This window comes from Corvus kubaryi, unplaced genomic scaffold, assembly GCF_017639235.1.
Source record: "Corvus kubaryi isolate FWS band 111438036 unplaced genomic scaffold, C.kubaryi_AGA036_p1.0 37308, whole genome shotgun sequence".
NCBI classification, from domain to species: Eukaryota; Metazoa; Chordata; class Aves; order Passeriformes; family Corvidae; genus Corvus; species Corvus kubaryi.
In genome coordinates, this window is record NW_024581096.1 from 1,050,705 (window position 1) to 1,077,592 (window position 26,888).

The following is a 26,888-nucleotide window of genomic DNA, read 5'->3' on the forward strand; positions in this document are numbered from 1 at the left end:
CAGGAACAAGTTTCCCCTTCTAAGTGAATGACCCGACTACTGAGGTCTCTTTGTTAGGGTGGGTGGCAACCAGTTTCCTAAGACCTTGATGCTTGTGACTTAGAACAGGAAATCAGATGAAATATGGAGATACTGTGTGAGGTTGGAAACCTGGTTTCTAAACCTGATTTGAAGCAGCACCAGCCTGCTTGAGGTGTTGTCTCAATGCCAACATGTGTGCTGGAGGAACAGGCTTGGGTGAAAAAGGCAGAGATGCTCTTTGTGAGGCCCTAGCTGGTAAGGAGGTGTGCAGTACAATTTCTCTTCTGAATTAATATTCCTTGAGCAGGCCCTGGGACTGTATCTGTTTCTTAGATCTCTCCAGTTAATGGAACGGCCAAATACAATTGTCTAGTAATAGAATTGCACTTCAGCAATACAAACAAAAAGACACTAATTTACATTCGTGCCAATACCATTAATGTAAATTGGTTATTAGCTATTTATGCTAAAAGGCTGCAATAAAAATCATAAAGGTAGTTTTATTAACTACATTTTGCTCCGTGAAATCCATGCTAGAAGGCATGCTTTACAATCAGTTGCAATCAGGCAATATGGCATTTGCTCCACCTAACTAACATATTTATAAACAAATTACTCTCCCTTTTTCTTTACTTTGCATTTTATAACACATCACTGCTATGAAGTTAACAGGACAATACTTCTGCAATGCTTTTGTAATTCAATTGCAGTGTTATATTGTTCCTTATCCTATCATTCTCATGCATATGTAGGAAGGGGTAATTAAAGAAAAAAAGGCATTTAAAAACAATTATAATGCAGGAATAGCAAGAAGGGAAATGTGCTTCAATCATTGCTTTTAAATAGGAATGTGGAGAACACTGGCGATAGCAGAAAAACAGAGCAGTACCTGATCTGCCCTTCTGGTTTTAGTCTCTTCATGCATCTGTGGGAATATTTTCTAGGTTGCATGGGTCAGATTTTCCCTTATGTGGTGCTGTTATACCCATGTTGATGGAAGGAAGAGCCTGTGACCTCCTTGATTTCTAGCACAGCCATTGCAGTGTCATGCTATTCATCTGAGCCTTTCTGCAGCGTTTGGGTACTGGGTAGCCAAGTCAGGCATGCAGGCAGTAATGGCAAGAGAAAGGGAAGAGGTACGTCTGCTGGAATGAGGAGAGAGTATGTTGGAAATGGTATGCTCTTTGTAAAGAAGTCCAGAGGTACAGCATATGCATACAAGCAGGACACCGTGCCTGCCTCCCTCTGCCGTGTTGCATAAGCATCTGTGTGAAGTGACAGAGAAGATTAAGCTATTGCATGAGGTGCATGGTCCCAGACATCTCAGTTCATGACGTCACCAGGGCTAGACTTAGACAAAGCTTTCTTCTGGCAACAGAGCCAGAGACAGCAGCACTGACCTCCTGCTCTTTTTGGTCTGGCTCCCTTGGCCAGCAAGGTGTCACAAATCCAGTTCCTCAAAACCCAACCCAGGAGGACAATCCAGCTTAACTCGGGTTGGTCCCACAATCCAGTTGTACCCATCCCAACCAGATGGCCTGGTGCAGCTGAAGGAGTTGTGTGAAAACCTTCTCTGTGGCAGGACCATGTACCTGTGTGTGATTCCTGCTTCCTGCCCTGCCCATCACTGCATCAGGCACTTGGGGCTCAGGTTCTGCTCTGCTCCTCTCCCAGGAAGAGCAGCATTTGAAAATTTGATGTCAGCTCCTTGGCATGAGAGAAGCTCCAGGATGTTTTGGACCTGAGGAAATATTTTGAGCAAACAGAAGGTGCTGGAGTGTGGTTTGAGGTTATCAGATGAACCTGTCTCAGCCACCTGCCCCTTTCAGGGCTAGTGCTTCAGGCGTCCAGACCACACCTTCTGATTTGTCTTCACCACCATGCAGATGCAGTTTCGGCCAGGTATTTTGATTCCTCGCTTTCTCCTTTGACTGATGCTCCTTTGGGGAAGGTAGGATGAGAGATGTGAAGGTGCATACTTCTCCTTTTCCAGAAAGTAAGGGTTTTTAATTCAGACAAAAATGCAATATACCTAACAGCAACTGTAAATTTGGAGGTCACTTTCTTATTTCTGTAGAGAACATATTCTGATGAATGAAAATATCTTCCCTTTAATGAATTCACATATTCCAATGGAACTTCAATCTTTCACATTGGAATTACATGTTCACATTAAATGATATCCTTAAATTACAGTGTCATCTAACCCAGCTGTGTATTTAACAGGCTGATGTTAGTCATTTTAAGGGAAACTTGCTAGTTTGGAAAAGAGAGGGTAAACCTATGTTTTGTGCAAAGAGATTTATAAAGTCATGATAAGTAATAGATAGCAACTAGCTCTGTGTGTAGGAATAGTTTTATCCCACATACATTGGCATTCTCCATGTGAGGATGTATAGGAGACTCTGAGCATACAGGTTCCATGACACAAAATAATCTGGTGCTCCTTTTATTCTGGTAAGGAAGAGCAGTAGACTATTTTTGCGGTGAGTTGATATCAGAGGCTCTTCAGTTGTTTGCATTCAGTGACGCTGGAGTAGGTTGCTCTTAGAGGGTTGGTGTTGATAACAGGGAAGGGGGTGCCATGCTCTCCTCTGACCACTTGTTTGGGAGTCAGCACTGGTGGCTCTGGCTGCAGGGTAGAGCATGAAAAACAAGTTAATAATTGACCTATTGTCCTTGTTTTTCATTGTCGGGACTACAGACATAGACATGATAACATCTGTTTTTTCAAAAACTTCTTATAACGAATAGAATGTTTTTACATCTCATGTTAGAAACAACAGACACGGTAGGTCAAGGAATGAGTGATTTGCTGTCTCTTTTTAATGAGTGTTCTTTAAAGAAGGAGAGATCAGATACTGCTAGGGAGGCTCATGCAGCATTCAGAAAACTTTGTGAATCAACCGCAATAGGCTGAGAATGCCATTTTTTGTATGACTTTTCAAGTTCACATAAAGGTTACGTGGCTACCAAGATGAAAAGTGCTCATCCGTTTTTTTTCTAACACAGCCTTTTTCCATTACTAAAATTGAAGATTGTGATGAATCATGTCTTCAGATGAACATCAAACACAAGTCCATAGTCTTCAGTAAGCATTAAATATAGATGTGAATATAAATAGAGGAGGTTATTATGTGGAAGAAGGAGGATAATAGCTAGGCACAAGTCAGATATTTAACATGTGCTTTCTATTCTCTTGGTATCCTACATTCTTTTATTTGGGGAGAAGAGGGCAATGGGTTAGCATGACCCTGTTGTAGACTATAGGCTTTCAGCAGAAAATTAGGATGAATAGTTACTATTATCTATGAAGCAATTGCGATTCTGCTCTATCTCTGTAAATATCTGAATGGATATTTCATCCGGCTTTGTACTTACATGTCTTCAGCCCGCAGTATTTTGTGTCATGGCACAGAGGAATCCCAGAGTCTAAATTTTCCTCATTCATCAAGGGGCCTGGTTGCAGAGAGCCTGCAATTGAACCTGGTCTTACCACCCTCATCTCTGCTCAAGACCTCCAGGCTCTGCTCTTCCCTCCAAGCCCAGTGCAAAGCAGCTACAAGCAGTGCTCTGCTTTTCCTCATTTGACACAGTGAGAACAGGTCATGTCTCTGATGCAGATTTGTTTAAGCATGTCTGTTTAGCATGTTGCCACTACACTGCAGCTTTTGGCTTGCAGGGGGACCCCTGGCTGTACCTTGTTTGAAGACTGTCTCCAAAGGCCTCCATGCACAGCTTACATATTGGAATTCAAGACTAGTACCAAAATGAAATTCAGCGATTTCTCTCTCTCTGTTATAACCAGAAAATTCTGGATATGAATGCTGAGATCACTGCCTTGGCTGTAGCGCCAACTATCTGGCTTGTTGCAGACTACAGACTGAAAATGGGATGGTCTATTGATCCTCTATATCAGGTTTAGGATAGAACCTGATAAATGTGTTACAGAAGGTAAATGAAGAGTTGCATCGTGCAGGGAGCCATTTCAACCAGGATAAGGTCAAACTTACCACCAGCTAGCTTCATCTTGGTAAGGAGGAAGGTGAGGAGGTGAGGAGGCTTGTCACCCAATCACTCTTGGAATCTGATGGATCTTAGCATATTTAAATGTATATCAAATCACTGTTACTTGTTTCATGTGACATTTCAATCATCCTTCTCTTCTTCTATTGAGAAAATACCAACTAACCTTGTTCATGAAACCACCCGTGCTAATCACCTTTTCTCCAAAGTTTACCCAAAAACTTTGTACCTTTTGAGGATGGAGTTGGGACACTTTTCCTTGTGACTTTGTGGAGTTCCTAGAATATAAAGTTTTAAAGACCTGGTTCATCTAGTTATTCAAAGTTAGAAACTTAACACTGAGATATAATGGAACAGCCTTCAATGATTAAAAGTACTTTGTAACTCTAGGTTAAGACAGGAAACTTTTTCTAAAACCGTTTAACACTTTGGAAAGAGAATCAAAAGTAGTAATTCAAATACAGCCCCTTTAATTAAGTCTTCCAAAGATAAAAAGGGTCTTCTAGAAACTCTATGAAGATCTTTCTAGCAGAAAAGTCATACTGACTTCTCATGTACATGTCTTCAGTGGACAACTTCACTGATCAGAAGAGCCCTTAATGATTGGGCTTAATTGTCACTCATCAGCACCACTGCACCATCTGTCCTGAAGTGGTAATTTTCTGTGATAGCAGTGTAATACCACAACAGCAGTGCTCTTCAAATATCAGGTTATTGAATTAATCATGAAGGGGTTTTCATTAGCACTGGGAAAAACTGCCTCAATTTAAAAGACTTAAAAAAAAATCTGGGCAAGGATAATTTCAAGTTTTCAAGGAAACTTAAATGCATGTGACAAACCCAGCAAGGCTGCTGTGCCATATGCTGGTCCTGACCCCTCTGGGAATTCCTATTAGCAATGCTTCTGGTCTTTCCCTGGAAGTTCTTCTTGCTTTAAACTTCTCATTTTCTCCTGCTTGTGGTAGGGCACAGCATTTCCTTCAGACTCTTTACTTGTCATTAGTTACATAAAAAGTCAAAAAGATCGCTGTGTATTTTCCAAAGACTTTCAACTTGATCTATTTTGATAATGACTCTTCTTCAAAAGATGAAAATCTCTCACCAAAAAGAGGTGCTAGTAGGGTTTTGAGGTGCCTCTGCTAAATTGTAGAGGAGTACAGACTGCAGGCAAAACTTGCCAGTTATCTTCAATACCTCCCAAAGTTTTGAAGTAACTCGCTCTGGCAGTGCAAACTAGCTGAAGCCTTTGTGGACAAAGAAGAGCAGATAGGAGAGACCGGGTAACTCCATGGAGAAAAGGATTATTTCAGCACTTTGTCAGCAGGTACAAATAGAGCATAATCCTTCCAAGTATGCGGCATATCAAGGTATGTGGAAGTCAAGCATGCACATTCTAGGAAACTTTTCTGAAGTGAAATTTTTGTTTCTGTTTTGACTAAAAGATGTGTGTAACTATCAACATAGCACAATTCTAGTATCTGTAGGGCTTTGCTGCCTGTGAAACCTGTGAAAACTTGAAAGTCTGAAAGACCCTCAAGAGCACTCCATGTCCATCTCCTGCCATTGTGACTAGATGGGTTACTTTTGTTACCATCCCTCCGCACAAGGCTTTGCAGGCAGCCTTGCAGATGAGTTGTTCCAGGGCTTCACTATGCTCACTCCTGAGAAGCTTCTCACCATGTTCAGCTAGCCTGCTGCAGTAGGCCCACTGAGTCTGGTCTGTTCCACCATGGGCACTGAGACAGCTGGTTTATTTCTTCTTTGCTGGAACTTCTTATGTATTTGAAGTTGAATTCCCTGTGGATGCATTCTTGATCAGTGCTTTGGAGATAACATTCTCTACGAGTGCGGGTCCTCAAGGCTTTCAGAAAGACAGTGGAAAGCAAGCTGTCTAAACTCTTCCAGCTGCTGCTAATAAACTTCCCACTCTTGGCCCTGAGCTGTCTGGTGGCACATGCTGTGAAATGTCAGGAAAGGAAAGCCCCTTTGGCACAGAGCCTGTCTTTTCCTTGCATGGATGAGAAGGACTATGAACCTGTCTGGGCTGCTGTAATCATGCTAAGTGTGGCTCTTTGTACTGCTGCCCAACCAGCAGCCCATGCAAGCCTGCAGCTGTCCTCTTACCCATTAACTTATCTGAACACACGGTTGCTAATCCTGTCCAAAATGCCTGTTCGTGGTCTAGGTATCACCTATGCCCTGTTGGACCTTACAGTTAATACAAACAAAATTGCTGAATCAAAATTAATAAAGAAATGACATTTATTATGTGACCGAAATATTGGTTTCAAAAGCCACGATCGAGAAAAGCAGCCCGGAGCCCGGGGTCGGAGCTGGGTGAGCACTCATAGATCTGATCTCTATCACATGAGACCTCCCAAGTTCACAACTGCTGCTTTGGCTGGTCCCTTCTTATACAGTTTTTGGGCAGAGTCCAAATTAATTCTATTCTTCTCGTATTCATGAAGTTTTCTTGTCCCAGAGTTGGGCCGCACAAAGCCTTTCCTGGGTCTGATGAATTGTCCATCCTGGGTCATGAGTGGGCCATTTCTGCTGATGGATGGGCCATCTCTGGTTCCTGGAACAGTTGTGATAAGATCTAACCCCACCTAGGTGGAATCCTCACTTATTGTGAAAGAAATACTTCTAGTGTTGTGAAATTTTTCCTTTCAACCAGGCTGGTGCAGGGATTTAGAAACTCGGTCTCTGTAGGGTCTGATTACATTCCAGTTTTATACATAATAGCACGAATTACATATTTTATTTATAACACAGTTACTATTGAGGGTCAGCTATTGGCATTTTGAGTTCCAGTTTGCCCAGGAATTAAAATACAGGCTTTTTTTCATTCTTGCCTTATCTTTTCTTTCATATGGTGCGAGACGTGAAAGTTTTTTCTGCCCACAGCCAGAAGAAATCACCACTGTTACAGTGTGCTGAAAGCAGTCAGGCCACCTTTTGTACTCTTACAAGCACCAGGATGAAGTTTCAGCATCATCAATACACAAATGACCTTATTACAATGATTCCTTATTTAAAAACCACATTTTTAAATGTTTCTTTGTTTCATAGCTGAAATTGCTTACAATAACAGTATGGGCCAATCGCTTCTACCCTACTGATGAGACCATGAATAGCTCCATGGGCAGTGTGATCACAGACCTGCTGACAGATTTCATAACAATATTTGTGTTATATGTGGGGAAGATGCTGGCATAAAAAATATGTCTGGATGTATCCCTACTACCTTATTCCTAAAGCCACTAAGAATGAAGAGTGACTTCACACTTCTGCCTTAACTTTTCATCTTGACTATCTATTGTCTTCAAGAAAAGCACAAGAAAAGGGATCTTGAGATCTTACAGGCTCTAATAAATATCCTGAGGTTTGAAAGTGAGATCCAGGCACCATGAGAGATAACAAATCACTGTGATTTCAACCGGGTGAGGACTTTCCCTGGAAGGATTTTCTAAGGCTTATCTGCATCTGCTTTGGAATAACAGGGCCTGGTGTTTGGAGTGCCCTCGTTATCCCCAATAGCACAGTTGGGGACTCAGTTTGCCATCCCTAACACAGTTCTTGCTCTTTCTAATGTTTTCTCACTTGGCTTTACTTACTGATATTTTTATTTCATCATGTATCTTTTCTTTTTTTTTCTTAAAACTCTCCCAATATATCCACAAGAGTGATTTTCTGCAGGAGCAAGAAAGGGGGAAAGTGTATGCGCCTAGGTCCTTTTATTTTACCTTTTTTGAGGTTAATGAGCCAGTTGATGTGTAAACAGTGTAACTAGTAACACGGTTGCTTTCTGCACCCTTAAATTAGGCCTAAAAATTATTAAAAAGGTACCCATGAAAACCTGAAGTGTATTTTACAGCAAAATCTCTTGAAAGCAAAAGACAAGAATGATCTGTTGCATATAAATTTATCTCTTCCCTCTCCTTTCTGTCCCTGCTTTTGTGTTATTACACTGTTAAGAACAAGATTTAAAACCATGCCAAGTCAGAACCTATAGAATTATAATGTCAACGACATTTGAAAAAAGTGGGATTTTGCGTACGGCCTCATTTACTTCAGCATGTAATGCTAAATAGAAGAACTTAGCCCATATAGCGTTCCCTGAAAGATGTTTAGTTTCCAGTTGCTGAGGAAGCTGTAAAAGAGACCAGTGTAGAGTGGGAAATCCTTGGGGTATGAGCGCATGATTCTCTCCTGGCCTGCAAGAGGGCTGTTCCCAATGCCTTACTGAAAATACTTTTAAACATGTGCAACAACAGAAATATGCATTCCACGCCGAAGTCCTATTCCTGCAGTGCTACTGGTGAGGGCAAATCACTTCTGATCTGGGTTATATAGGGTTCTTCCTATGTCAGGAGCACCAAGTGAGGGCTCCTTACCCCACACCTTGTTCTGCTTTTGGGAGCAGGACTGTGAAGGGTGCATGTTTCCTGTGTCATCTCCCCTGGGTACAGCTTCTTCAGCATCTGTGAATCCGTATGGGAAATACTAGAAAGAGTGTGTTCACCTCTTGTTTTTACTGGTCTGAGAAGCTCCGTGTAGACCTATGGTGCAGCATAGAGGAAAAAACAGTAAGGAATTTGCAAGGTTTTTGTGTGAAATTTCAGCTACTGCTTCATATTAGTGAGAAATGTCTCTGGTGTTGGGTCTTGGGGGAAACATAAGACTTGTGCCTTGCTCTAAGAAGTTATGACAGGGCAAGGAAAAGGAGAAAATGTGATTCTTTCCAGAGTCTCTACCTATGTGTCTGGTGTGAGGCACTAAGAGCTCATGCTGATTCATTACCAGTGGAGGTCACGGAAAGAGAATGAGAATGGAAAAACATGAATGGAAGTAAAAATTCTATTTCTTCTTTTTTTTTTTCCCGTGCATTAATACACATTCACTGATATTGGAACTTCTGTTCTCTAGAACAGACATAGATCAGTTCAACCTCTTACCTAGCATTTCTCATTCTACAGGAGAACACACAATATTCTGCCAGGCAAGGAAGCTTGGGAGCAGATGTACTGGATGGGTGGCTTTTTTAGTACGGAGTAAAGTAGTGGGAAGGCAAAGAACCAAGGACAGTGTGGAAGGAGAAGGCATGAGCCAGAGACAAGTCCAGGCCTAAAATAGGACTACAACTAGTGCAAACCACTTGATGGAGTCTGGGTCTGAACTTAGGCATGGCTACCAATGACCATACACCTGTAGCCACTGCTACAGCTCTATTATTTTGGGATATGTTTTCAACTGCAGCTGAAATTTTTTCTGTCTTTGTGGACCCAGGGAAATACACAATTGTGCCTGGCTGATATCACTGCTGGGATATATTCTGAACATTCAAAGAATCACCATGTGCAACAGGGATTGGAATGTTCTTCATCTTGACTGCTGCTGTGTTCTTGATCTCTTAATATTTATTCTTTATGATTGTCAATGAAGAATGGGCCTGGTGCCCACATAGTTATAATCTGAATCTACACGGCCAATCTGGCACACAATACAATGCACTGAAGTGACATTTTCATCTTTCAAAGTGTACTTCATTTTTGCTAGAGACATAACAGCAAAAACATCCCCAAATGATATAATTTCTAAAACTTGCCCTGAAAGTTCCACTTTACTGAGGCTCTTGCAGTATTTTTTTTTTCTGCATTGCAGCTCACATTGTCAGTCTTAAAGTCTGAGTTTTAAGAAGTAGAATGTTAAGAAACATTTTAATGTTTTGATCTGTTGTTTGACTAATCTGAAATGGAGCTTCCAGTGAGGACTCTTCTGTCTGACCGCAGACTCACTCACTACCCAATTCCACTTGAAAAGGTGGTATATCTCTGTTAATTTGTCAGGTAACTGGTTGTAATCACACTTGAGGAGCCATGGTAATCTATCCTGCAAATGCTCAGGAGCTTAAATTTAGCTGTTCTATTCAGTGAAGCTACTTGGGTATTTAAAGTTCAGCAGGAGCTGATGAGTTTTCCAGAACTAGATCCTAACTAGCTTCTGAATTTGGTACAGTTCAAATAGTTCCAGAAATAATAAGCAAAAAGCATCTATGTATCGTGTTCTAAATGAGAATACACTTTTAAGTTTTCTCTGTCTAGCAGGATCCTGTGATGCAAAACAGTCACATCTGTCTTTACTAGCATTCTCTATGCCATCTTAATGAAAATTAAGAGATGCATGTTTCCTGTGCCAGCACTACCGTGGCATTTATTAACTGGCTGAGCTAAAAACTAGCCTCAGATAGAAATAATGAAAACATGAATCCAATGTGGCTTGATGATCTCTATAGTTAATAGTCTCATTAGTGATGTAACTGTTTTAAATGATGGCAGAATAACTCAATATGCACATTAATGTAACACATTGATAGATTATTAATTATCCAAATGCTGAACTAAATTAGTCCCTTATATAATTCCAGGGAAGTCACATCATGCCAGAAATAAAATTGATCCATATTATTCTTGGTATGATTGTTATGACTGAATTAATGCTGGTTTACTATTTAAATATCTGATGAAAGCCCAGACAGACTTCCCATACAATCAGAAAACCATGAAATGAATATCAGGGTCTTTTTCAGAGTTGTAGAGCTGGACAACCTCAAGAGGTTGTGCAGCCCATTTCTTGCTGGAACACAGGAACAACTATGCCCGGGTTATCCCTGGAAGATGTTTGTCTGATCTGCTCTGAGGAAATCTTGAATGATAGAGATTCCACAACCTTTCACGACAATCTATTCCCCTGCTTGATATCTGTAGTGTACATAAATCAGAGGACATTGAGACATGCTGAAAGGCAGACAGATGCTTGCCTCTTCTAACAATCAAAATAAATTACTTAGATAATTTTGATGATTTGGGTATTTGTGACCTTGATTTTTGTTTGTTACATGTTTGCAGGTCTATTACTAATCAGATACATTGAGATAAAACTAAAATCAGATTGTCTAGCATTACATTCTGGATAACAACGTTATGATGTTAATACATGACAAGTCCCTCCAGAGGGTTGTTCTGTATTCTAACTTTTTGTTAGGCAGGTATGTGCTGGGTCTTGTGTGAATGCCTCTTATGCAACAGCAATGACATTGCTGAAGAACCCTCACCCAGAAAAAAACCCCTTTATCCAGCTAAAAATGAAGATTCAGAGGTCTGAATTTATCATAACTCCATAGCTGGAATAAGTTAATTTTCTCAGTACCCATTAGGGAACTGGTATTTTGGTGCTTTAATGCTATCAATGTTTTATACAGAATTGCCTTGACTGTCACAAATATCGAGAGAGTGCCTAACTGATTGCCAGACTCCTCAAGTAGCATTGATTTTACTGCTGCAATATTCAGATGATGAGGTAATTGCATCTTATCAGCTTATTGAAAAAGTCTTGTAAAGCAGTCAATGGTCATGGACTTATCTAGCTTCCTGATTTCTCTTTGTTTCTGTTCTGCATTTTTAAAATTTTCTTTATCCTTTGCACCTGAGTTCTGGAAGGTGGGATAGAGGTCATGATGTTGCTCTGTGTCCACAAATATCACAAGGTTACCACTATTGCTTCCTGTTCTTGGGAAAGACGCCAGTCTGTGGTAAGGTGCTGATAAATGTAGACTGTCTGTGGTGCTCACCATGTCAGGCAGAGGAAGACAGCAGGAGTCTAGCTCTGGAGAGAACTTGCACACACAGACACTTGCACTCTGCACACATGTGAAGCGGTGTGCTACCTGCATGAGGTGTTTATGCCAAAGGGCTTTGCAACGAAAATGGGAGTTCTGGTAGTTACTACTGGTGTGAAAACTGACGTTTCGCCATGCTGTGAAACTGCGCTGTCTTCTGGTGCTTGCATCGGCAGAAATGTTATTAAATGACAAATTACCCATGCTGATTCGTAGAGCTCACAGCCATCTAAAGCACCCACAACTCTGCACTGCATGCAATCCGTAAGACCCTCGCCAATCTGAGCTGTATCTTCACAAGAACCTCATGTACTTCTGGCAATCACCTATCTGTCACCAACTGACAGAAACTTTAATCTGATTACAATAATAAAACTGTTTTCTATCTCTGGCGCCTGACTCAGGTTTCAGAGCAAAGTAAAAAGTATGACATCATCCCTGCTTGCATCTGTGTTGGGTAGCTAATGAAATTACATGAAGGGTTTGAAGACCATTAAAGTCAATGTTGATCCTTATTATTATTAAGAGCACTTTCCAATTTACTGCACCACAGGGCAAGCTTGAAAGCATCATTTTTCAAAGGTGTGTGCATTGCACTGGATTGCAGCAAAGAGCCCTGCTGGTGGTAGAGGATGCCGGCAAAAGAGAGAATCAATTCTAAAATTAATTGGCTTTAAAGTCTGCGTAGATCCTTTCCTGCACAGATCCACACCTCCCATCATTTGATGACAATAGGCACAATAGTGACCTTGGGATAAAAAAGCCCCGGGTTTGCTTTTGTGTCTGAGGAGTTGGTGGTTTGCAGAGGTTTCCTCTTGCATTCTGCTGCACCTCTGGGTCTGCATGGGGCCTGGCTAAGGTCTGTGCAGGGGCACAAATGCCTGTCATTACTCCCAGGGCCTGTGAGTCCTCCCTTTACTTGCTCCAGCAGGATGGTTGGGATTTTTTTATTCCAAAAATTGATATTGACATTTTGAGGCTCAGACCAAAGATATTTAGATGCTTGATGTCCACTTTCCTGAAATGCCTCTGATCCTAAGCACTTTCACTTCCGTAGCTGCCTGGGCTTCTCTGTTTTATGTGAAGGTGAAGGTGATAAACAAGCTGAACATGATAAATACTGATACTACCAAAAAATGGAGGTATTTTGCGTCAAAGTGATTGTTCCCTTAAATGATTTAAAGCATATTGCAAAAAAACCCCCAAAAAACCCCAAAAACAACCCCACCAAAAAAACCTACTTAAGGCATTCCCTAGAACATTTTGTTATCTGAATATTTATTGCATCTCATGACATTGTTTCTTCAGTCCACCAGGTAAAGGAGAATTTTACTCCAGGTGGTGTAGATTTTTCATGAACCTTATGAACAGGTAACAGTTCTCTGTATTTTAGAACTTCAAAAAGTGGAAGGAAGTATTGGTTATGGTATGAGCAGGATGAACCTCTAGGGATCCCTGTATTTTGCTTAGGAGAAGGTGTCCCTGGTCAGGCTCAAGTTATACAAAAGGGTTTTACAGGCAATGACAAAAACAGAAACTGCTTAAGTCACATGTGAGCTTTCAAACCAGCTCAGAAAGGTAGCTTAAAAACTTCAGCAAGCACATAAAGGTTTCTTTAGCACAAGAGCTGGCAGGCAGAAGGACGGCAGGGAAGGATGCAGATGTCTTCTCTGCAGAAGTTTTTGGGGTGGGTCTGCCCAGCAGTCTGACAGTGTTCCAGGCCCCAAACTGCCTGCTGTGTTAGGCAGTGCTGGCAGTGGGAGTACAGTCATCTTTGCTCCTCCAGTAAGTTTACCACATACTAAAGGGTGTCCCCAGCAGAGAGGAACAACTAGGAGTAGTTTAGATACACCTCTACCATATCCTGGACTTGTTGCTTCATTTCCTCAGCATCTGTTGACTGGCATCACAAGGCAGACCAAAGCTGTGTTATGTCTTTTCAACAGGATCATTTTATTCATACGAAGGCAGTTCCCAAGTTCAGAGAGGGAAAAACCAGGGGAGAAATCTCTAAGATGCTGTCCTGCTAGCCTGCTCATCACACTAACGTTGTGATCTTCTCTAAGAATCTGGCAGTAGCTCCATAGTTCTGCTAGGCATCTTCTGAATCATCCCTGGCTGATACACCCTAACTGCTAATACACAGCAACAGGTCTCAGGTAAGCACATGGGACCAGTGGAACTTGGACAAAAACCTTTTATTTCACACAATCAGCCGTTCACTGGTGGAGCTGAAATGTCCATCCATGCTTTTCCTTCCTGCCTCCTGATGCACTCATGAGGAGAGGGGAGACACATCCATAGGAACCCTCATGAAGAGTTATTTCTGCTTCTCAGTTTTGCACTGCCTTGTCCCATCAGGCTCACAAAACCTTTGTAATGGTCTGTACTGTCTAAGGAATGCCTGGGGAAATGATGTCCTCTGTAGAGTGAATAATGGTGCTTGGTTTTCCAGAGAAATGGTGAAAATAGTATAATCAGAATAAGTGTGTCATTTGAATCTCTTCTAAGCGTTCTCCTATCAAATTCTTATTTTATTTGAAAGATATATAGCACCAGCCTTAGCACAACAGAGCAGCATCAGTTAATACTGGCCAGATAAGGAACTGCATAAAGAGACAGCACAAGCAGAGATGGCCCTAAATAAACAGAATGGAACTACCAAGAAGTCTGCCTCTCATGGAAAAAAAATTAGTCTCCTTTCTGCAGACATCACAACCTCACAGCTGCTAAATACAAAAAGAGGAAGGGATAGAGGCAAAATTTTAAAATAATATGTGCTGCCCCTCAAGAGTATTTTTGGTATCTGTAACATCCTTCCTAAGTGTGGATTTGTATGGAGAGGACTCTTGCTTGTGATAGGTTTTCTTACCAGGTACTTACTATTCTGGAGCCTGCAGGCACCCTGTCCTAGGGATGGGTGGGTGTAGCTCCTAAAACAGTCATAATCTGCATGGTCAAAAGCAGTGAGGTATACTTTCCTGGCTAGAAGCCATAGATCTTACTTTTTTAGAATGTTGGAGTTCCATTATGGAGATACTAAACATTATGACTGCATTAATATTAGAAGCAATGTTCTGAAAATCAGAAATTTCTGTGAAATGATGTGCTATACAAGGTATTACCCAGCCCTTTGCACCACCATCGAAGCCTTCCATATATTTTGCTCTCTCATTTTCATACATATTATACTGCCCATCAGTGTGCTGCCAAGTGTTGCAAACCAGTGAGAGTTAGTGGTGTTCTGCTTGAGGCAAAGATCAGACTACAAGCATTTGTAGTGCTTGAACCTTGTTGCTTTGAAGTACAGAAGTTCCCTTTGAAAACTGCAAACACTAATAGTCCCATTTTAGGGAAATATCTGCTGAAGTACTGGTCCATTTGCCCACATACTAGGGCATCAGTGGTGCCTGCAATTCCGAAGGAAAGCCAGTCACTGAATATCTATTCAGAAAAAGCCCCCATTCCTTCCTTAAAAAAAAAAAAAATCCCTAACCTCCAAGGTCCTTAGGTTAGAGAAAGCACATATCAGTGCAATGAAATCATGAATGTGTCTCCAGAGCCATAGCACGTAACATAGCACATCTGGACATTTGGGGCAAATTTCTGACAAGCCTGATAAAATTCCTACAAACAATCACTACAAGAAGGTAATTACAAGAACAGTAGGTGCTAGCTTAAAGCCCAACTGATTATAGCCTGACAGCTAAGTCTTTTTGGGCTTTGAGTGTAGGGGAACCCTTGGATGCTGCAAGAGTATTAGGGCAGGCTCATGGCTATACTTTCCTGTGGAAAAGACCTTTCTGAGTGATTCAGGAAGGTAAGGGGCTGAGCAACACATTTTGGTGATTTCTCTGCTCACCTTCCCTAATTAGGGAAGAGTGAAAAACTTAGCCCTTGTTTGGCAGCCCCCTCAAGTGAGCAGCCGCAACATCTTGCCTTGTCCTTCCCAAGACACTACATTTGTCAAGGGCAAAAATCCTGATCAAGGATCCAGCTGAGGTTGGGTGACGCTGCTCAAAGGTCTTAGCTTAGGACTGTCTTTCTCTGTCAGTTGTACTTCTTGTGTTCAGTGAAGATCAGATGTCCCAACACAGCCTTAGAGAGAGCAGTTACTTTGACAGCAGCCTTCATTGTGAATATAATGAAAAATTAAAACCACTGATTAAAACTTACGAGTTTACTTCAGAGTCAGGCTTCTCAGGCAGAGAGAGGTACATGGATTACACAATCTGGTGCAGAGTTAGCCTGTGGTGGTAGATGTCTACTCCAGCTGCTGCTGTCTATAGCTGCCACTGTTGGCTGTGGTATCCAGCAAAAATATTTAGGAAATTGCTTTAAAACTGCGTCCATAGCAGGAAACACCCATCTGAAAGTCAGTTTGGAGTCACCAAGGGAGCTCATGAGTATTAACTATAGCAGACCTAGCTAACAACCTGTATTTTAGAGTCTAGAGACTCTGCTCCCAGACAACCTTGAGATATTAAGATGGGTGTTTATAGGAGCCACTGTGAAGGTAACTTCTTGTTTAAGGCTTCAACAGAAAGGTACAACCTGTGATTCAATCACTTTTGCTAGTCAGTGCTTTGGTGTTAGCCAAGCCAAGGAATGAGCTGCTATTTTATCTTCTTCCCTCACTCTTTCCTCACATCTGTGTTCAACCACCCGTTCACCTACCTATCATTAATCATAAATTCAATACTAGGCCCCCTGCTAGGTGACAAGATTTCACTGATGCAGGTTTGTTTTAAAGAGCTTGTTCAACAAATCTCTATCAGGATGTGTGTTTTTTTAATTGCCAGCTGGCCCCTTTTCAAAATGCAAGAAATTTTCCTTTCCACATTATTGTTACATCTTAGTTGAGTGGAAAAAGAAAAGACAAAAAAATAAAAAGGCCTAACTAGCGTAAGGTGGAAGGATGTTTTATAGAAATGCATGGATATAGTGGAAACACAGTTCCTTCCCCTGGACTGATGCAGTTTGTATTTCAAGATTTTGGAGTCAGGTTCCTCCTTCACGTCCATTAGCCTGCGGGCTCCAGAACCATGCTTTAACCACAGTCCAACAAAGTGCAAATTCTGTCACAGGTTTAAATTTCAACTAATTTACAAGCTAAACTGTGATGCATTTCACTGGCTTACCACATTTTAACATTTGCTTCAGAATAATTTATTGCCTATATATTGGGTGTTCTATCTATACAAAACCATATTGCCGGCTGTTAACTTATAAAAAAATAGAAGAGTGAGAAAGCATTCTAATTTCTCATCAGTGTAGGAAAAGATAAGAAAACAATACTAACACATTAGATAATATCTTTCTGAATAGAATTGGATGAGTTTGCAAGAAAGGAGTCCTAGGTGCTGATCCTAGCCTCTTTTAGAGCTGGAGTCAGTGTAACACATTATTCCCAATTTTGGGAATAATAATACACTTTTTAAGAAGCAGTTAATACAGGCCAGATTCTGCATTAATCTTCATACTATGGATCTGGTATAATGTCATTAGTGTTAGTGGTGTTGCGTAAGTGTCGCTGGTTCACAGTCATTGGGCAGGCACCATCTGCAGCCTGGCTCCACATTTCATAGTCACAGTACAATGATAGCTCGGGAACTAGTGAAAAGCAACATACAGCCAGTACAGAAAACTGTACTTACACTGGGTAGAGAGCAGTGGCCTGTTCAGACACTGGTTCAGCAAATCTCCTGGGGAACAACCCTTAGTAACAAAGGGCTCCATGAAAACCAGACATATTTCAAGGAGGAAATCTTAAAAGTGCAGGAGCAGGCCATCCCTGTGTACTGAAAGATGAGCCAGTGGGGAAGAAGACTGGCCTGGCTGAACGGAGAGCTTTTGCATGAATTCAGGGAAATAAAAAGAATTTTTGACCTTTGGAAGTAGGACCAGGCAACTCCAGAAGAGTACAACGATGTCATTAGGTCAGGTAGATAGAAATTTAGGAAGGTGAAAGCTCAGCTAGAACTGAATCCGGTCACTGCTCTGAAACATAATAAAAAGTTTTTTTACAAGTACTTCAGCAGCCAAAGAAGGTCCAAGGAAGATCTCCATCCTTTATTGGACATGGGAGGAGCATTGTCACCAACGATGAGGAAAAGGCTGAGATACTTGATGCCTACTTGGCCTCAGTTTTTACAGAAAAACCTGGTATCCTCAAGGCAACCAGTCCCATGAGCTGGTAGACAGGGACAGGGAGCAGAAAAGTCCACTTGAAATTCAGGAGGAAGCAGTAAGTGACCTTTTATTTCACTTAGATGCTCACAAGTCTCTGGGACCAGATGAGATCCAAGGGTACTGAGGGAGGTGGTGGATGGAAGAGCTCGCCAAGCTGCTCTCCCATCATTTATTATCAGTCCTGGCTAAGTGGGGACGTCCCAGGGGACTGGAGATTGGCTAGTATAATGCCCGTCTACAAGAAGGATCAGAAGGAGGATCTGGGGAACTACAGGCTGTCAAGCTGACCTTGGTGCTGGGGAAGGTTATGGAAACCATCATCTTGAGCCCATCACACTCAAGGCATGTAGAAGAGAACCAGGGGATTAGGCCTAGCCAGCATGGGTGAGTGAAAAGCAGGTCCTGCCTAACCAACCTGATCTCCATTTATGACCAGGTGACCTGCCTGGTGGATCAGGGAAAGGCTGTGGATGTTGTCTAGCTGCATGTTAGTAAAACCTTTGATACTGTCTCCCATGGCATTCATCTGGAAAAGCTGTCAGGTGATGGCTTAGACAGGTGTACTGTTCACTGGGTAAAAAACTGCCTGGGTGGCTGGGCCCACAGAGTGGTGGTGAGTGGAGTTACATCCACCTGGTGATCAGTCACCAGTGCTGTTCCCCAGGGTTCAGCATTGAGGGCAAATTCTTTTTAATACCTTTATCAGTGGTCTGGATGAGGGAACTGAGCACACTTTCGGTCAGGAGGGCTCTCCAGAGGGATCTGGACACTGACGGGCCGAGGACACGGATATAAAGTTCAACAAGACCCAGTGCTGGGTCCTGCCCTTGGGTCACAACAACCCCAGGCAGCTCCACAGGCTGGGGCAGAGTGGCTGCAAAGCTGCCCACAGGAAAAGGACCTGGAGGTGTTGGTGACAGCGACTGAACGTGAGCCAGGGTGTGCCCAGGTGGCCAAGAAGGCCAGTGGCATCCTGGCCTGGATCAGCAACAGTGTGGCCAGCAGGACCAGGGCAGGGATTCCCCCCTGTGCTTGGCAATGGTGAGGCCACACCTCAAATCCTGTGTCCAGTTGTTAAGGAAACTTCCCCGCTCAGCCATCCAGGAGCCACTCTGTCAGTCACTCTCGTGCCACCTGAGCTGGGATTGAAGCCCAATCTCAGCTACACACCCCACTCTCACACAGCCAGATCAGATTTCCTTACCGGCTCAGTCCCAGGTTTCTCTTGGCAGAGTTTTAGATGTCCAAATCCTTAAAATAATTTAATCATGGCATTATAACAAAATAACAGCTCAAGCTGGTCGCCTCTGAGGAGGGACCCAGAACAAAGGAACCCCTGGGCTTTTATATCCCCACCACGTAAACACAGGGAAATCCAGGTGTCATTGGCTCCTGCTGTGTCTCAGTGTCCTCTCACCTGGCAGGGCCACAGGTCCCCGGGCCCCTTGTTCTGCAAAGAGTAGGCAGTTCATGGCCTCTTTCCAGGGGCTCTTGCCAGAGCTCAACCCAGAGCTCAACCTGCAGCTCCCACTGCAGCTGCACCCTGAGCTACCTGCATTGAATGTGTTCCTCAACACTGTTTATATGCCTCATGACAAACAGGACATTGAAGTGCTGGAGTGTGTCCAGAGAAGGACAATGGAGCTGATGAAGGATGTGGAACCCAAGTCCTACAAGGAACAGCCGAGGGAGCTGGGGTAGTTATTAGGAAGTATTTACCTACTCCTGGGGTAGTTATCTTGGAGAAAAGGAGGCTCAGAGTAGACCTTATTGCTCTCTACAACTGCCTGAAAGCAGTTCTTCACTGAAAGGGTGGTTAAGCATTGGAATAGGCTGCCCAGAGAGGTGGAAGTGTTCAAGAAGTGACTGGGTATGGCACTGAGTCGACATGGTGGTGATCAGTCAAAGGTTGTATTCAATGAACTAGGAGATCTTTTTCAACTTCAATGACTCTGTGATTCTGTGATTCTGTTTCATTCCCATAATCCTTCTATGGTAGAGAGACTCCTACCAAAATTTCACAGAGATGCTGAAGAACAGATTTACCAAGACTAGAATTTTCAAACATTGGAAAATATATTTCTGTTTTAAATCCGCATTGGGTTCTTTCAGTTTTGAACTTTTTATATCAGAGGTAACAGAGGAACTCAGCTGAAGTTACTCAGAGTGGCATCGTTAGTTTAATCAACTCAAATCTTTAATTTTGAGTTGATTTAATTTTAATATTTTAATTAATAAAATCTTTTATTTTGTCTTTTTAATGAGAAGGCTGTTTATCCTTTATATTTTTTAGTCAATTAAAAGGTGTGAAAAGCCCCTGCAGGAAAACTTGTAGGCATCTGCCTAGTTTTGCGTAAACTTGGAAGTTATTGCAGTCTAAATCAGAATTACTTCAATATACTACAGCCACGGCAGGCATGCCTGCAGCAGAAATGTGAAAATGACCAGTTTATATCCTGCACAGCGCCTTTTGCACCACTGCACCTTTGTAACACTTCTCTGGTGGCTGTTGGCTAGGCCTGGTCCAATCCCCAACTGACAGAACAGCGTGCGACAGATGGTAAAGGAAGTCTAGGTGGAAAAGTGTCCTTCTCCCCTACTTTCTTTTTTTCTCTAAAAAAATGTACCCAAGAGAGAAAGTTGGTTGGTTTGATTTTTTTTTCACCTAAGTACTTTCTGCTATATGCATTTCAAACATTTTGAAATCTCTGTCGCTTTTTATCTTTGAATTCAGAGAACTTTTGTCTGAGGTAGTAAAATCACTGGCTAGCTAAGCCTGTTATCTAGTGGAAGAGGATTAGTTTTCTTTTGATTATGAGAATGATCTTATACAGAGCATTTGACAGAGGCACGTTTTTCCTGCCACCAGCCATGTTTTCTACCATTAATATGCTTAACCACAAGATGAGATTTTATTTGTTTTTTTTCTCAGACGACATGTGAAAAGGATTTTAGAACTTGATTCTCCTTGAGTTTGTATTAAAACCTTCCATAGAAATTTAGAATATTGGACAGAAACATCTTTTTTGGCTTAGCCTGAGCAAGCAGGAAGGTAGCAACTTTACCAAAAAGGAAGGGAAAATGGCAGTTTTTTACTATAGCAAAATGTGCCCTCTGAGCTGGTTTCTGACCTCTCCCACTCCAGATTAATCACCCCAGGTCTTCGGAAGAGTCTCTTTGAATTTTTAGGTGTGTGAAGGAGTTTCTTCCCTCTATCTTAAAAAAATGTGAATTATCTTTCTAACTCAGTTTGTTCTAAATTGAATTGAGAGAGTTGGCAACTTCTTATCTGTCTGTGGTTTCCCAAACTTGGACACTCCAGTGCAGATGCCCCTGTCTGTGTGGCTCACTCGCAGCTCATGCATGACCAGAGTGGGACTCCCAGGAATGTGATTCATTATGTCTTGAAGCACAAGCACAGATTATCTCAGATGAATCCAGCCTGAGTCTCGGCTTGCACCACACTGGTGACTTCAATTGTTTGGTCCAGCTGTTGGTGTCACACCACAAAAGTCCTTGGAGGGTGTTCACCGTCCTGATGTCCTTGGGGACCTGGAGCTGGGATCTCCCCATGCCCCACAGCCCAGGACAGCATTTTAGCCATTGAGGGTCAGGAAGGGGTTCCATCCATCTCCTCTGGTGAGAGCAGAGGTTGGGGACACGTGGACTGGCAAGTGTGCCTGTTAGGAGCTGGAAGAGGATCAGTGTCATGGCTCATCCTGTGGTCAGGTGCTGCTGTCTTGACAGTGCAGCCAGTGGCTGAGCTGCAGTGATGAGAACTCCTCTTTCTCCTGAAGCCAGTGCTGCCAGCCTTCCTCGGGGTGGTCGCAGGAGCCTGACTCCAAGTCTGTAGCTGTCAGGACAGCCAGAGAAGAGATGCCTGAGCTGCTGCACCTCAGAAGGGCTGTGTTACTGGGATGATATGACAATACAGAAAACCTGTAAATACCTAATCTGAAGAAGGAACCTGAATCTCCTCCTGTAGCCCTGTCTGTTTAAATTGCTTCCCCAGTGCCCCTCATTCTTGTTAAGATGTGGTATAACCTATTCCATCATCTCCAGTTTCACACTGTGCAGAGCATTCTCATAACTTGAGCATAAAAGATGATTTAAAAATGTAAGTATATTCTATATCTGATGTTAATATAATATTCTTTCAGCTAATGGAGGATTTTGCAGTGCCCATTTCATTTCCCTAGTGTTAACTTTCTAGACAAATTTAGCTATGGTACAAAGGTCTTACACTGAGAAGGATTTTTCCTTTTAATTTCTTCCTGTTCTCCCTTTGCAGCAGGAGGTCTATTCTGTAGTGCACAATGTTCTCTGGAATATTCTCACTCCGGACTATTGATAGCTGTAGACAAAGAAACGACCATTTTCTCAGGGGTTCATTGTGATGGAGATTTGTTTGCAGTGCATTGCTTGAAATGTATATAACCAGTTAATAAGTTTATTTTAAGAATTAGGAAGTATTTACCTACTCTGCCTTGACCGTCTGAGGGCAGTGTCACCCAATACTTGCTGGAAGTGATATGCCTGGTCACTGCAAACTGTCTGCACTGCACCCACCCTCTAAGGCTGTTATCCAACACTTACAGACTTAAAAAAGAGCCTTTCCATGCATCTTAACTATATCTTGGACTCGGATGTATTTCACTCACTCTTTGCGTCAGAGTGTCTATTGCTATAAGTCTTTTTTGGCAGTGAATCCATTTTGGGGCATTCTACCTGTTTCTCCCATCTAGACCTTAATCTAGACAGAATCATGACTGACCTTAAGGTTGGAAAAGTCACAGACATCCAACACAGATTACTAGAAAGTGCCTTTTGCATGATGCAGTTTATGCTTGGCTAGCGCATGACCCTGAGAAGAGGTCCAGTTTTAAAGACCTCAAGTGATAAATAATCTACAGCAGTCTTTGATAAATTGTTCCATAGGCAATCAACCTTGCTGTTAGAAAATTCCATCTTATGTCTTAGATTAAAAATGTTTAATAAGTTCACATTCCACTGGATAATCAGTTAGTCTGAGTAAGTTGTCATCCAATTTATTTTCTCTTTGTTATTAAAGCTAATTGTATGTTGCAAACCGCCAGACCTTCTTTTGGAAGTTTCTATTAATTACATGCATACAGGCATCTCTCTCTTTCCCTTTAATTCTATCTCACAGTGAAAAAAAGACTTCTGTATGTGGTCAAAACAGGAGTTTTGGGTAGGAGGGAATGAGAAATCCTACAGAAGGGGCATCAATGAGAAAGGAATATGGGTCTTCTGCAATGGGTAGTAGACACTTTATAGATTTCTTCCTCTGGACTAAAGCTGCATAGGATGGGGATAATGGGAAAACATGGGAGACAACAGAGTGCTGGTGGTTTATACTAGTTAAGAACCGGACCTTCTGGTTATGTTTTATTCCGCCTAGTTGTGGGCAACTGAAGAGTGGCGTGATTTTATTTCAACCCACATACGTATGTGATGACACAGAATAGAAGGATATTTATACAGATGTACCTCATAGTACTCCTTGTCTTGCCTGGAGTACTTAGATGAACAACACACCATTACAGGTTTCTCTTTACATTATGATGGAAACCTTTGCAATGTGATTTCTTCTGGAGGAAAATGGCAGATTATATTGATTTTGGGGAGGTAACAACAGAGATTAAGTAATGAGGCAGTACCCCTTGATCTTTCTCTTTCTCTAGCAACAGAGATATTAGGTGGCCAAGTTCTAGATAAATGTCAAATAATCAAAGATAATTTTGGCAGAAAGGTGTAAAAACCTCTAAAGGCTACCATGATCAGCACAGTAATCCCAGAATGTTACAAGTTTGTTCACCACCTTAAAGCATTAAATGTAAGGGTTCCTTCTTTCATGATTGGCGCTGAGAAAGCTGAATATTGACAGTAGAATACAGAGGTCACTGAGATTCAGGCATTCAATTAAACACCAGTGTACCAAATCAGTGTTAAAGGTTGTTCAGGCACTAGTAACCAACCCTGGGCATAAAGGGTGATTCCGAACACTCTGAAGAACAATTTTGAATATGCAAAAAAAAATTCAGGAAATCTTCTCTCATTGCTGTCACTGCCATAATCTCATGGCAATTACAGAGATGGGATAGCTTGCATTACTGGAATGCTGTCAGGGACAGCCATATGCTTTCTTTAGGAAAGGTAGGCCAGAAAGCAAGGTGGTGGATCTGCTCTTTATGTGAGAAAGCTACCAGAATGTATCCAGTTCTGCCAATGGGTGGATGAAGAGTGGGTTAAGAGCTTATAGGTAAGAATTGAGGGGCAGGCTAACAGGGCTGACACTGCTGTGTTTGCTACAGGCCATCTGATCGTGAGGAAGAAGTAAGTGAGGCTTTCTACAGATAGCTGGAAACGGCCTCTCAGTCAGAAGACCTTATTACTGTGAGGGAATTCAATCACTCTGCTCCAAGACAACACAGTGAGGCACACACAGTCAAGAAGATTCCTGCAGAGCATTGATGATAACACTTTGGCACAGATGGTAAAGGACACAATGAGGAGAGGTCGGCTGCTGGACCTTGTACTAGCAAACAAAGGACTAGTTGGGGATGTGAAGGCTGGGGGCAGCCTTGACCTCAGTGACCATGAGATGTGGAGCTGTCTGGGTCTCCACATCTGACTGAGCTTTGTTTCATGCTACTAGTCTCGTCACTAAGCAGACCTCCCTTCACTCAGGAGTGTGTCTCCTGATTAGTGTTGTGGTTAGGTATCGTACTGTTCAATTCAGTGCTCCACAGAGACTGTCCCAAACCAGATGCTGATCTCTCACTCTCACTCTCCCTTTCCTTCCCATTTCCCACTGCAGTGGGATGGAGTTGAGAATTGGAGGCACAAAGGGTGAAGGTCATGTGTTGAGATAAAACCAATTTACTGGAAACAGCAATGAGCTAAGAAAACAAACAGAAACAGCAACAATATTAATTACAGAAGTATAGAAAAGAGAGGGTGATTCACATGCAAAAATGTTTACCACAGAATCCAAGAAAAATGAACAATGACAGACAGCGTTCCCCCTTCCACCATATGTTTTTGAATGGAAGCCATGCCCTTCTTCTCAGAAGCCAGAGGGAGTCCCTTTTCCCTGCCCCTTGCAATGATGTGAGGTGGTATCAAATAACATTAAGGTCTTGGTTGAATCTAGGATGGCTAGTTACTGATTATTTTCTTACCTCATAACTTTTTGCTTTTCCCACCACAGTTCTGATGCTCTTATCATTTGGCTTATTCTCTGGGAGATGAGAAGCCAGATGCAGTATTGGCTCGCAAGCTGAAATGCTTTTAACCTCATTACCATGAGTAACGATCCAAGTCAGCCATAAAAAGGTGAAGATGAAGAAAACCCCAGGTGATGTTATCCTTGCAGCAGATGATTTATGTTTGTTTTTTAAGAAAATAAACAGAAAATTAAGGATGAAACATCTTCCTGAAGAACATACTGAAACACTTTATGCAGAGTGTTACCCGAACATGGAATAGGACGTGTACACTGACATAAACCACTGCATTCTTGAGACTTCAGACCGTCTTGCAGGTTTTCATATCGTCTGGAAGAGAAACAGGTGGGAGGACATGTTAGACGGAGACTATTGGCACAAGAGAGAGAAAGCTCAGACACTGCTGGAGTGAGATAGAAGTGCAGTCTTTCTTCTGTGACCATCATATAGAGTTTCAAACCAAAAGCTATGGAATGCGGTCATGAAGTTGCCAGGTAGACCGATGTCTTCACTCCTTGGAAAAACAACTTAATCATGCTCTGTCTTGAGCTGTTCTTGGCAATTTAAGCCATATCCTGGAGAGAGTGGAGGGGAGAAAGTGCACAGTGGAGCCAGTAGACAAGTGTGTTACGGTGTTTGGTTTGTACATGCTTAGGGAAGCTGGTCAGCTGCACAGGAAAATGTCTGATTGCTGACAAAGAGCATACAAATAATTATGCTTATTTTTGAAAACCTCATCTCCATTTCCCAGTATTTATTACATTTTTTCTGCAGATTATAATGACAATAATCCTTCCCAGACAATGATATAATGGTTGCAGCTTGATCTGTCACCTGTTTATGTGGCAGGTGGGGCTAACCAAGAAGTTAGGAAACAGAACTGTTTTCCTGATTGGGGTCAGAAGGTAAAACATAACAAACTCTATTTTTGTTTTTGTTGTTGTTTATAGACATACGTCTTTGTTTTTATTGTTGTTTATAGGCATAGTTTCTCCCCAAAGTAATTTTGGCTTATTTGTAATTTCCTTTTTTTGATTGGTACACAGTATTTAGCTATTCAATTCTCTGATGTTCCAGCAAATAGACAGGCATTATTTAAAATAAATGTTCTCTCAGACTGTGCATATTTTTCCTACTGTTCATTTCTGGATCTGTGAAATTGAAAGAGACTTCAGGAGCAGCGCAAATTTATTTTCCAAAGAGAAATAAGTTTGCCATTCTTTTTTTTGCCACATACCACAGTATTGTTTTCTCCATTTTATTGTCTCAGAGTTGATGTTAAATGTGACTTTTTTTTAGGGTATGCTTTAGTTTTCAGTATTTCTTAAGCATTTTTTCTGCATTATAGAAGTCAGAATCCATTTACTGCCAGATGACTGATGTTCACCCGTGTTGCTCGCTTGGATGGTTACTAGATGCTGCCTGTATTTCATCTATAATATCCTAGAAAAACCTTCCTCCTCTCTCTCTGTCTCATTCCTCATTTTCATGTCTCATTTTTTATGCAGCCTCAGCCTCTGTCAGTCACTCTGATGACTTTTGAACTAGTTTGTCAATTTAAATTAAATTAGCAGGAGGTCAAGAGGAAGGTTCCAGCACATTCCATGAAAGTAGGGGATATTAACAGATGGCTGCACTAACAGTATTGGCCACACTCCTGTGTCCTCCTGCATGTCCTGTGCAGCTTCAGGCACAAGGAACGGATGCTGTCTTCAGACCTA

The 26,888-nt window shown here is 41.9% G+C and overlaps 1 long non-coding RNA gene across 1 annotated transcript in view; it reads left to right on the forward strand.

Annotated features, from left to right (window-relative positions):
- The window catches only part of LOC121664714, a 48,106-nt gene extending 21,815 nt beyond the window's left edge, over nucleotides 1–26,291 (forward strand). The window contains exon 3 of the long non-coding RNA XR_006016101.1: nucleotides 25,152–26,291. This is a non-coding gene — a long non-coding RNA (uncharacterized LOC121664714). The remainder of the gene's footprint in view (nucleotides 1–25,151) is intronic.
- Nucleotides 26,292–26,888: the final 597 nt, after the last annotated feature.